This window comes from Euprymna scolopes, chromosome 12 (genome assembly GCF_053919585.1).
Source record: "Euprymna scolopes isolate OS-2025 chromosome 12, ASM5391958v1, whole genome shotgun sequence".
Taxonomy (NCBI): domain Eukaryota; kingdom Metazoa; phylum Mollusca; class Cephalopoda; order Sepiida; family Sepiolidae; genus Euprymna; species Euprymna scolopes.
Window position 1 is genome coordinate 140,427,670 of NC_136493.1, and position 13,794 is coordinate 140,441,463.

Consider the following 13,794-nt stretch of genomic DNA (forward strand, 5'->3'; position numbering starts at 1 on the left):
GCAAAGAGTTAAAAATGGTGCAGTTGTTCTCTAAACAGAAACATTCATTTTGAACGCACCTCTGTCATATTGAAGAACCGACTGTTGATGTTATATGCCTGGTCTTTCTGCTATGAGAATAAAACTTCTCAAATGCACTTGTGATGTTAGCCTGTATAAGGTGATAACTTTAGCCAAAATCCCCTGTTACTTCTTTCATTGGATTATTTCGATTATCGATTATTGATACTTATCGAAGAGATTTGGATACAAAGCTTATCTAAGAACACTGCCAGGCACATGAAGTTCGGTCATATGAAATTTTATAAAAATCGACCCAACCGTTTTTGAGTCCATAGGGAACGAATTCACGGACACACAGACAAAATTTCTTAGTCATTCATAAACAGACGGTTTTGCTGTATCACAGCTGTTTATTGCTGCTAGACAAAAAGACAAAAAAGTGTCTCAAGCCAGGTTCGAAACTTGACTGTTGAGCTGACAGTTGCCACTGCTAACCCCTCTGCTATCATCCAATGCTTGTCGAATGTAGGTAAAATGTCAATGCAAACTCAATGTAAACATTGTCAATGGGCAGAGAGCTCGAATTGTTTTTTACCCAATAGGCAATATACAATGTGCAAAAGTCGAACAGTAAAAGAGGAGATGAAAAGAAGCAAATAATTAAAAGCAATAGATGCAGTATTTTTCTTCAAAAATTGATTTTGTTTTTCAGTAAATGTTTCACTATAGAATCTAGCATATTGGAAAATATGTTTAGATTTTTGGAAGTAAACTATGACGTGCTTTTCTATTATTTGTTGTTATCCATCTCTTCTTTCACTATTCTCATCTCCATCACAACTTTATTGATTACTCATATATTTACTTGTCCCGGATTCTCCAAGCAATCTAATAGACCCTCAACTTAAAAAGCAAACACACTTATATGTTGTCCAACATGAAATTGAAAATGATCAAGAAATCCCAAAAGATTTACTGAAAGGTCATAGTGTGCATGTGACTAACGTAATTTATTTCGTTTCCTAATGTGGAGTCCCTAAAATCCTTCTGGACTGTCTGTGCCAGTCCATGATTGGGAGCCTGTTGATTGACAGCTGCATGCGGAAACATTCGCAAACCAAGTTGTTCAAGCAACAAACTCTTCACCAAATCAGACAAACCACTTTCCATGATTAGAAAGAAAGAAAGAAAGAAAGAAAAAAAAAACATTATAAAATAACTTTGGTTTTCTTTTAAGTGTTTTGTGGTCTGAGAAAGTCTTAAATGGTAAAACATTTATGAATTGTCCAGAAGATATTTTGTCTTCAATGCCATTTTCTAATTTTCTCTGTCAAAATACAAAAAAAAAAAACTAGACTTTTAAGCGCATTAGAAATGAGAAAAAGTTATAACCCGTTGAATTTGAATAAGTACTTTATGCCAAATTAATGATTAAATATAGTTAAATTTGTGCTCGTTTTTTGTATTAAACACTAATCCCCATTAACCCATATATGTGAATTGAACAGATACCATAATACTTAGTTCGCTGCACTTTACTATAACAAAGGTCCACACAAAATTTCAGCACAATACAACCAGTAGTTTCTAAAGTGAGTTGTGGCGAATAATCACTATGAACTCCTAACTCTGCATTAAACGGATAATACAATACTTAGTTTGCTGCATCTTATCATAGCAAAAATCCATACAAAATTTCAGATAAATCAGTTCCATAGTTTCTGAGAAAAATTAGAGCAGACAGACTAAACGGAATGGGATATATAATATACATAAATATAATATAGATTTCTGTCAATGATAAGTTTGTGCAAGAACATTTTATTTGTTGCAAGATTCTGATATGATAAAAAAAATTAATGAAAACAGTAAAACGTTTTTTGAAGCCTCTAGTGAGACTTAAATTTGAAAATTGGACAACATGTCGTTATAAAGAACAAACAAAATACATATATTTTTTACTAAAAATCTTTTTTTTTAAATCTCTGTCTTATGTGGTTTCTACTGCAATAACAAAAAGACGTGCATAATTATATATATATATATATATATATATATATATATATATATTAAAATAAGGGGTAGTCACCAACAATGTGTATTTTTTAACATTATTTTATTATTCCGTGTCTTGGTTTTTCATTGAGAATTATGTTTAAGATCATTGTAATAATGTTTTTAGATCAGTGAAATCGTTTTTACGCGTTTCAGACGTTCTGTGAAGCGTCCTCGTCAGAAATTAAATCATTGAAATCGTTTTTATGCGTTTCAGACGTTCTGTGAAGCGTCCTTGCCAGAAATTATAATTTCAGACGTTCTGTGAAGCGTCCTCAATTATAATTTCTGACGAGGACGCTTCACAAAACGTCTGAAACGCGTAAAAACGATTTTAATGATTTAAAAACATTATTACAATGATCTAAACATAATTCTCAATGAAAAACCAAGACACGGAATAATAAAATAATGTTAAAAAATACACATTGTTGGTGACTACCCCCTTATTTAAATATACATCTTTCTTTCGTTGGAATTTCTTAACCCATTTTATATATATATATATATATATATATATATATATATATATATATATATATATATATATATATATATATTGTATATATATAATTAGACAATTAATTAAGACGCATAAAAGAACGGTCTATAAAATATCCAATCCTTTGAGGCCCCTAGCGCCGTTCTGTGACATTTAGTTCCAGTAGAGATAGAGTTTGTAATATATGGAGACAGACAGACAGTAAGTTTTAAAAATTAGATATTCTCTCTCTCTCTCATATATATATATATATATATATATATATATATATCAGGAAAATTAGATCATACGGTATCACTGGTAGAATACTTAACATAATTAAATCCTTCTTAGATAAGAGAAAAATCCAGGTTGTCCTCGATGGTCGTACATCTAAACAATATGATATAAATGCGTGGGTGCCCCAGGGTTCTATCTTTGGACCTCTACTGTTCCTGATATTCATAAATGACCTCCCCGACAAAATTGCCTCTGAGATGGGTATATATGCTGATAACACTACACTCTATGGCAGGCACGACAGGGAGACGAATGAACACATTTCTAAAGAAATAGCAAAAACACTAGAGGAAGACATCCAATCTGTGGTGGAATGGGACAAAAGTTCAATGCTGCCAAGACTAAACTAGTTTCATTCAATAATTACAAGAAACCCTCTCTATCACCTATAGCAATGGCCAACGACTCCTTATCTGAGAGTACATCTTTCAAACTCCTTGGCCTTACGTTCACAAGAAACATGAGTTGGAACAATTACATTGAAACATTGCCAGGGCCGCTGCAAGAAAGGTGGGCTCTCTCTACCGTGCTAGACAACTACTAACACCCGAAAGTATCCTGTACCTCTATAAGGCCACTATTCGCCCATGTATGGAGTATTGCTGTCACATCTGAGCTGGTGCATCTGCTACTAGTCTCTCGCTTCTTGACAAGGTTCAAAAGAGAGTCGCAAACCTGATAGGCCCTGAACTGGCATCTAAGCTTCAGCCTCTGTCCCATCGACGAAATGTTGCATCCCTCTGCCTTTTCTACAAGTATTTTAGTGGTGAATGCTCTGACGAACTGCAATCACTTGTGCCCCCACGACGTAAGCACCTTCGACAAACCCGGCAGGCTGCTAAATCCCACCCCACACTGTAGAGATCCCTAGATGTAAAAGAGCTTCTTACTCCAATAGTTTCTTCCCCAGAACCGCTAGACTCTGGAATTCCATTCCAGGTCCCTACTTCCCCAACAGTACTTATGTGCAGAAGTTCAAGTGTAACGTGAACCGACATCTTGCTGCCCAAATCCCTACATAGTACCCCAGTAGTTGTTGCCCCTGATAGTAGCCCCCTACACTAAAGTGGCAATTTGTCTTGTTTGGGGTGAAAATGTAATAAAAAAAAAAAAAAATAAAAATATATAATTATTTTTTACTATAATAATTAAATACCTACAGACACTAGTGTTTCATTCTTTCGGGAATCTTCAGTGCAGGGTGTCACGATTAATACCTGTCGAACGATTTGAACCCCGCAACACGAGACATCTCTGGCTAGATTAGTGAAGACCTAATCCATTCGGCTACCATTAATCGCGTGAAAGAACGTTGAATTTAAACATTTTAATTTTTAAATTTTCATTTACGTCAGTCAGAGAGTGATCTAATCGTTATACGATGATCTATGCATCAGAGCTAAATTGACCGACTTTAATTCAACTGAAGAGCTCAACGATAAGAAACGAATTTCTTAAAGGGGCTGTCATAATTATTTTTTACTATAATAATTTTATATATATATATATATATATATATATATATATATATATATATATATATATATATATAAAGTGTGAAGACAATTGGAATCGAAATCAGGAACCGGAAAAATTGGAACTTCGTGGTTATCAGAATTGGAACAATTGGTGCCTATTTTCCGGTACTAAAAAAGATTATTTTAATTGTCTTTTTATTTGATTTTATTGAAAGAAAAATCTTCCACTACTAGTTGTAATAATAAAATAATAAATATTTATTGATTTTAAACTACCAGTAAAACTAAAATTTATAGATCATCTTCCACAATTGTATTTTTACGTTTGAGAAAATATCTGCACAGTAAACATGAGATTTTGACGATAATCGGAATAGAAACTGTATATATATACAAACATTAATGGCTACATATGTGCATACATGTTTCTGTAATCACCCGTGTTGGGGGATTACGTCTTCAGGCCAAGAATTACCGTCAAAAACTCCGGTTTTCGACGGTAATTCTTGGTAATATGTAGCCATTCTTGGTAATATGTAGCCATTAATGTTTGTATAAATAAATTTAATATACCGGCTCTGTTCACTCATTGAGCACTCTTTGGTAGACACATGTTGTTTCATTGTATGTACTTCTAGGAAACTAAACTCTACTGGCTATATATATATATATAATTATTTTTTTACTATAATAATTAAATACCTACAGACACTAGTGTTTCATCCTTTCGGGATTCTTCAGTGCAGGGTGTCACGATTACTACCAGTTGAACGATTCGAACCCCACGACACGAGACATCTCTGGCTTGATTAGTGGAGGCCGTATCCATTCGGCTACCATTAACCGTGTGAAATAGCGTTGAATTTTAAACATTTTAATTTAAATGTTCATTACGTCAGACAGGCAGTGATCAAATCGTTATACGATGATCTACGCATAAGAGCTAAATTGACCGACTTTTAATTCAACTGAAAGTGCTCAACGATAAGAAACGAATTTCTTAAAGGGGCTGTCATAATTATTTTTTTACTATAATAATTAAATACCTACAGACACTAGTGTTTCATCCTTTCGGGATTCTTCAGTGCAGAGTGTCACGATTACTACCAGTCGAACGATTCGAACGCCACGACACGAGACATCTCTGGCTCGATTAGCGGAGATATCCCGACTGGTAGTAATCGCGTCACTCTGCACTGATGATTCCTAAAAGGATTAAACATTAGTGTCTGTAAGTATTAAAATTATCATTGTAATAATTATGTCAGCCCCTTAAAGAGACTCGATTCTTATTGTTGAGCACTTTAAAGTTGAAATAGAAAGTCGGTCAACTAAGCTCGCATGCATAGATCATGATGTGTTAATCACTAGATCACTATGGCCGGATGTTAAAATTTCAACCATATTTCTCCCGGTTGAGATTGGCTTTGTAACAGGGTTCGAATCTCCTGACCAGTAGACATCGTGTCACCCTGATGATTCCTGAAAGGATGAAACGCTAGTGTCTCTAGGTCAGCGGACTCTTACATATGTAATATATTGATGTTGGCGTTCTATGGATGTTCAGCGTAAATGGAGACGTTCTAATATTATTGTAGCTCTTTTGTTAAAGCTGCAACAGTATTTATCTAAGCTAGTAGGGACGCCTGGCATAGCCTGCTAGTTTAGATAAATATGTACGATTAGATATGATACTTTAATTTATGCAAATTTTGTATATATTATCATAGAGTCAATTTTATATCGATTCTTATCCCTATATATATATATATATATATATATATATATATATATATATAAAATGAACTAATTTTTCCCCTCTGATTTTGATCTTAATAGGATTAAAATCAAGACATTTCATGCAAATGTAATATGCACGAACTGTAGCACAATATCTGAGGTGTGTTATAGGCCTATTACCTATCCACTTTCTCGATAATTGTAGATTCCTATATTCTATCTGCTGAGAGTTCACGGCCAAAATCGGTTAAGATCAATGGAAGTGGTAAAATCTTTTCTCTCTAATAAATTCCTCCTTCACCCACCACCACTTAACACCATTGCGGGATCGTCCACAAGAGACAGTTACGAAGGAACACCAGTTTGGGTTTCTTTAGTTCGTAGTTGCTTAAAAAAACGAGAATGGGATTTTAATTGTACTGGGTGAAAAGCACCATGGAGTTAACCGAATCAAAGGGTTATTTATGCCATTTTTTTTTCACTTTTCACTTTGTGCTGTGTTTTTTTTGTTTTTGTTTTTCCGAACACGTCCATCATTTTTCCCCTGATTCATGCTTTCTGTTTTTCCGATTTCCTTTTTAAAGAAGTTTTATGTTTGTTCGCTGTTTTTTTTGGGGGGGGGCGATTTTTTAAAGAAGTTTAACATCTTTTTTATTTTTATTTTTATATTTAAGCAGGGTTATCCTTTACTTTACCCACCCTTACAAACACACCTCCAAAAAAAAAACCGGGCAACGCCGGGTACCCCCGCTAGTATATTATAAAGTTGTGATTTCGAAAATAAAAAAGTACATATCCATATGATTTGGGTGCATCAGTTTTTATCGAAACCAAAACTAAAACTTATGAAGAAAAAAGATATATATATATCAATATATATATATATATATATATATATATATATATATATATATATATATACAACTTGAGTTACTTGAGCTATAATCGAAACCAAAACTTATGAAGAATTCTTAGTAAAATTGTTTATAAAAAAAATAGATGACTTGAGTGCCATCAGTTATAGTCGAAAGCGAAACCAAAGCCAAAAGTTATGAAGAATTCTTGGTAAAATTATTTATTACTAGAAATGGAAGGTCATAACAATTAAACAAAAGTAACTCGGAAGAAAAAAGATGCAAGCGTAACACACAAAATAACACATACACTATCGTATTAATATATAGATAAAAAACTTGGACCTTATTTGTGGTTTTTAATCGCATTTTGTCAATTATCAAATTAAAAAGAAATTGTTCATGTCTAGATGATGTTATCAAAGGCATTAAAGATTATAATTACAAACAAGTAAACCATTTATAATCATCTATTATATGAAAACAAAAATCAATATTTTAGATTTTAGAGTGCTGTATCAGGTTTACATCTAAGTTTAATCTAAAATAATCACCCACTTAGCGACCAATAAACATTATTTTATGTAAACATTTTTAGTCGCGTGCAAGCGACTCTATAAGTCACTCCATCGGTCCATCGGTCGGTCGGTCGGTCTGTCCATAATACTTTTGTGCTTGGCCTTTTTGGTTAAGATTAAAGGTCTGTTGTTAATAGATGCTGTTCTTAACTTTTTAAGCTTTTCTTGGCCTTTTGGCCAAGATCAAAGTTTATTATCTGTTCTTACTACATGCTGTACTTATGTTTGTAACTTTGTGATATAAAGTGAGGGATCACTTTTCTGTATTAATTTAATGTAAAATGATCACCCACTTTACAACCAGTTAGTCTCAAAGCCATTCAAGTCTTTCTCCAGATCATTCAAGTTGTTTTTGAAGGATTCCAGTTATTTTTTAGCATTCAAGTCATTCTTAAGGTTATTCAATTCATCCTTAAGTTCATTGAAGTCATTCTAAGTCATATACTTTTTATTTATTTAAGTCATTTCAACCCATTTTTCGGTCATTTTAGTTTATCTTCAAGAGTTTCATGTCAATCCTACATTCACGCATTCATTCATTACATGAGAGCACGAGACTAATGGCTATCGGCCTTGTTTTAAACCTCGGCCATTTTTAGTAGGAAATTGTGTGTGGGAGAAAGAGTTGGGAGGGGGGCGTTTTCTCAGGAAATTTTAACCTATCGAATACCCCAGATTTAATGTTCTGTGGCTTAAACCATAAAACACCAGGAAATAGGTTACAACCCTTAACAAGAAAATATATGATCCGTTTGACCATCTGTTGAGCTTGGGTCACATTGTTTGAATAAGAAAATAATGAGTTTGCAAAGTTATTTAAATTTAAAAAGATAAAATGTAAACATTAATTTTCCTTTTCACTATATACCCCTCTCTAAGGTGAGTTTTTAATGTCTTGTAAGCTACAATCAAATAAAATTTATTATAAAATACAACTCATAAATCATAACCGCATAGCAAAAGAAACAGATAGTGATCGACAATTACTGTTTAATCATATGTTGTCAGCCTGTTTCATTTACATGTTCAAAGTCTTCTTGCATAACTAAAAATATGTCTTTTCACATTTATAGTATACATATAATATTGTCTTATCATTCAAACACTACCGTGTTTGAATATATATGGTTAAACGTCAGTTGTAGCCATTTAGAACTGCTTTAAAGCTTCACCTTTTTTCGACCAAATTTCAAACAATTATTTTTATCAAACAAACATTTTTCGACCAAATTTCAAACAATTATTACAACTTATAGATCACTTTCTCAGCTATATTGTGTAATTTTTTTTTTCAATTTTCCTTCAGTAAAACAAAAGTTATAATGAATTTTCTCGTGTTCAAAATCGTAAAAATATACAAGGAGGTTAGCGACACTTTTTATGACTGGTTTCCATAGCAACCACGTCGTTTCAGCGACTATTGTTGCTACCAATTCGAAAAGAGAAGTAACGAGTGTAACAGAGAGAATTAAAGCATGAAAGAGAGATAATTGGGGGACGAGTGTCGTACATTGTTATTACATATGTATTTATGGGGGGGGTAAGACTGAAATTAAACAAAGAACAAGTGAATCTATTGGAAGCCTGGAGAAATCATGGATTACAATAAAAAAAAATACGAGCATGAAAAGTAATATGGTTAAGCTTAATCATGGAAAAGTAAAAGACTAGTTGCTAAAACTGGAAAAGATAAGGACAAGATATTCTCGTAAAAAATATAATAAATTTATAACTTAAAATATCGCAGCATTCAGAATTTTGTTAAAAATTCAATTTATAACATCATATAATCAATTCTGCAATATTTTAAGTTATAAATTAATTATATTTTTTACTAGAATATCTTGTGCTTTTCTTTTCCAGTTTTAACAACTAGTTATTTACTTTTCCATGTTTAAGCTTAACCATATTACTTTTCATGCTCACAGTTTTCTATTGTAATTATTATTTATTATTCTTATGTAGATGTCAAGAGACTTACTCGTTTGTCATTCAATTCACAATTAATGTGTTTGTCCTTTTTTAAAAGCACAGTATGTAAATTAGATGACAAAGCTGATAAAAGAGAGTCACTCTTTTGCTAAATGATCACAAAGAGATTAACATCTATCAGAGAATGGTTGAATTAACGTTTTTATGTAGCCTACTTGTCATAGATATATTTTCATGCAACTACTATTGGATGCGACCAGATAAAACTGTCTTAAGGCTTCTTAACCTAAAATGCACAAAACATTGATGTTATTATTTTTTCCCCTTTTCCCTTGGCTAAACTTAATCATGTTATGCAAAGTAAAGAAAAATATTTTCTACAAAACAACTAAACCAAACACCATAAATAAATATTTGAAGATATAAAGAACTCGAAGCATAAAACTTTTTTCCCCAAATTATTGGATTCGTCATTTAATAACCTGATAATGGTTGATATGCCGTAAAATAAAACAACCAAACTAACCACCATGAATAAATATTTGAAGATATAAAGAACTTGAAGCATAAAAATAATTTATAGATGTCTCTGCTCTTCCTGTGATGGAGCAATTTTTTTTTTTTTACAAAATAGTCGCTACTTATCAAGGCGCGACGGCCACTCGAGGATAAGGGTTAATGAGTCTACAGTAGTCAATGGAAAACTCATAGTAATCTTTAATAGTGGAAATTTGGTGAATTGGATTACTTAAGGGGATGGTTCATCAAGAACTTGTTTATGTTGGACTTGAAGATGGCCATATTGTAATCAGTTGGAAAGCAGGAAAACGGAAGACAATTCCACATGCGTGCAGTTCTAAGAAAGAAGCTTTGTTCGTGGAATCTACGTTTAGGTTTAGGCACAGATAAAGAATGGAGAAAATTAAATTATTGATAGTGGTTTCAGCTAGACGAGTGTTTTTCGTGAAGGTCAGGCCAGGTGGGACTATAGATTGGAGTTCAGACGAGCACTTGCCATAAAAATAACAATAAAGCAGAAACAGGCTCGCAACGTCTCTTCTGTGGGAAAGAGATTGCAGGGAACAGAAAAAGGCATCCTCCACTAGGCTAGGCTGTCAAAGCAGAATAAGACCTTTCTGGCAGCTCCTGCCCAGATGATTTCACTCACACTCGTCTCCCTGCGTAGTGAGGTGCAGTCTCACAACAACTAAATAAAAAAGAATATTCTCAATATTGAGAAGGACCACTTATTGAACTGTTGATGTTGCCTTCTTTTCTGCTAGTGGTGGAAAAATTTTGGGGGTATAAACATCTGTGGCATTAGCTCTTTAATTTATAATTGATTCTTAAGTGATTTCTTTGCACTTGCTACTTCTCTCCCTCACTCTCTATTAAGCCATATGACGTCACATTCGTGTTTAGCACAGCATGTTGAGGTTACATCTGAGTGCATATGCTGATCCATGATTGCGTGTATGTGGCAAAATTACGCTGCGAACCCAAATCATCATATACAAGCAAATTCCTTTGTTCCTGTACCGATGCTACACTTCACCTTTTCTGTCCTCGGTCAGTGAAGGAGAAATCCTTAATGACTGAGACAATTTTAATTTTTATTCCTATCCAGAGTGACCCTTTTTGGGGAGTTGGATTTTCCCCACATTAAAAACTGGTCTTGTGTCTAACTCTGCCCTCGTGGGAAGATAAGTTAATAGGAACAGCTCCCTCTCTCTTTATTGTTCTCTATTTATCACTGTTTTCTCTTCAGTTATAGGTTAAATGGTATTAATGCTTGTGTGATGGTCCCTATTATTTATGATGGACTACTTTACTCGTCTCTTTTATAGTTTTATCATCTTTAATTGTTAATAAATAGGTAGAGGGAGAGAGAGAGAGAGAGAGAGAGAGAGAGAGAGAGAACTGAGATGAGTATATCATTTAATGACTATACAATGCTCTTTAGTCAACATGACAAACAAAGGTGCACACATTCATGCCAATGACAGAAAGCTTAGAAAACAACCTTCAATCTGTAGTAAAAAGCAGCCGTAGACGGATAATAATATTTAATGCTACTAAGACTAAGCTTGTTTTGTTTAACAAAAACAAAAAAAAATTCTCAACCAACGGTTGTTATAACAAATGACATCCTATCTGAGCAGCAACATAGTATCTACAGAGAGACCTATTGAAATTTGCATCTCAAAAGCATGGGCCACATTAGATGGGCTGCATTCAGTATGGACTTCAAGGCTAACTAACAAACTGAAAAGGCAGTTCTTCAGGGTAGTGGTAGAGTCTATCCTTGTTTACGGTGCTACAGCCTGGACATTCACCAAAAGATTGGAAAGAAACCCAGACGGCACATACACCGGTATGCTATGAACAGTATTAAATATATCTTGGCAAAATCATATAGCTGAAACCACTGTCAAACATTTTCCCCACTCTTTATCTGTGCCAAAACCAAAACATAGATTCCATGAACAAAGCTTCTTTCTGAGAAATGCACGCCTGTGAAACTGTTCCATTTGCCTGTTTCCCACCTGACTACAACTTGGATATCTTCAAGTCCAACATAAAAAAACTCCTGATGAACCGCCCCCTTAAGTAAGACACTTTATCAAATCTGAACACTAACGTACTGTACACACAATAACTCTTATCCGTGAGTGGCTTCCGAGCCTTGATAAGTGGTGACCACTTTGTAAAAAAAAAAAAAAAAATTCCACAAAGCAGCAACTTTATGACAATCTACCTGCCATATCTAATGCCATCAGAGAAAGACGCCTACGATTTGCTGGTCACTATCTGAGGAGCAAGCATGAATTGGTGAGTGGTGTATTGTTATGGACTCCATGACACGGATGCACAAGCAAAGGACGACCTTAATCCACATTCATCCAGTAAATAGCACATGATGCCAGCTGTGAACCAGATCTGAGGCAGCTGATGGAAGGCAGGGAACTCTGGAGAGGAAGAATTACATTGGTCTGGGCAAGGAGCCTGTCCTGATGATGATGATGATCATGATGAGATCGTATCGTTTAAACTCCTTGGCTTAACGTTTGCAGGCAGGATGAATTGGATCAAATATATTGAGGATATTGCTAATACAATTACATACGAGGGAATAAACTAAAAAAAAATGAAGTGAAATACCTCACAAAGCAACAAAAAAAAACCGATAAAAACACGATTATATACGAGTCTACAAGAGAACAAACTAAGAAGAGGAAGGCCCTTAAACGGCTCATTTTCTCTCCTGATAACCGACATTAACAGGAAGCCGAAATGGACTACTTCATAAATGAAAACAGCTGGAAAACATGATTATATACAAGCCTATAAAGTAAGCTGTATCTTTCAAAACACAATATCTTCTATTGTCTGCTTGCTTTGTGGCAAGTTTCAGCTACTGTTCTTATTGTAATTTTTATCCTTGACTATATTGACAAGGCTACTGCAAAGAAGGTGGACTCCTTCTACCATGCTAGAAAATTACTCACACCAGAGAGCATTCCATATCTCTACAAAACCACCATTCGCCCATGCATGGATGATTGTTGCCACATCTTGGCTGGTACATCTCCCACTAGTCTCTCCCTTTTAGACAGGATTCCAAAAAGAGTCTCAAATATAATAAGCACGCAATATTGCATCCCAGTTCCACAAGTTTGTTAATGGAATGTGCTCTGATGAACTCAAAGCGCTTGTTACCCTTTGGCATATATACTTCTTACTAACCCAAAAAGCAACAAAATTCCACTCCTTCACTGTTGAGGTTCCTAGAAAGTCTTACACTCTAATTTTTTTTTCATCAGACTACTAGACTTTGGAATTCCCTTTCTGTTTCTTGCTTATCTTTCTGTATGTGGAGAAATTTAATCTTAGCTCAACTCCCCACATAGTCCCTTGATCCCAATAAGTAGACCCTCATGTTCAAAAGGCAGAAGCGAGAGTAATAGACACTGATAAAATAAGAGAAAGTAGCCCAACAAGATACATCGATAGTAAGTGATTAGTAAAAGATGGATGACTATATAAGTAAACTGAAGATTACAGTTAATTAGAACAATTAAAATCGATTTGTAACTCAATCCCAAAACTAAATAATATATTAACCTGCATTTTGTGTAATTGAAATATGCGATAAAAAAGCCTTAAGGAAACAGACATTGATTAACCCAGTTTTTGTATAAAACAGATAATTGAAATAGCTTAGTAACCGGACTGTCAATATTCATCAAACTTTAGTAATAGGAAAATATATCTTTTTTTTCTGTCGTGTATTTTGTTTGTGATTTAAACCTAAAAGACGGATTTTAAAGGTTGGAACCAAATAGCATTTAACCTGACAAATCGGATTTGGA

The 13,794-nt window shown here is 34.1% G+C and overlaps 1 protein-coding gene and 1 pseudogene across 1 annotated transcript in view; both read left to right on the forward strand.

The window, feature by feature from the left end:
- The window catches only part of LOC145291517 (uncharacterized), a 251,017-nt gene that overhangs the window by 155,567 nt on the left and 81,656 nt on the right, over nt 1-13,794 (forward strand). The window lies entirely within an intron of this gene.
- Nucleotides 7,647-7,783, forward strand: LOC145291805 (U2 spliceosomal RNA; annotated as a pseudogene).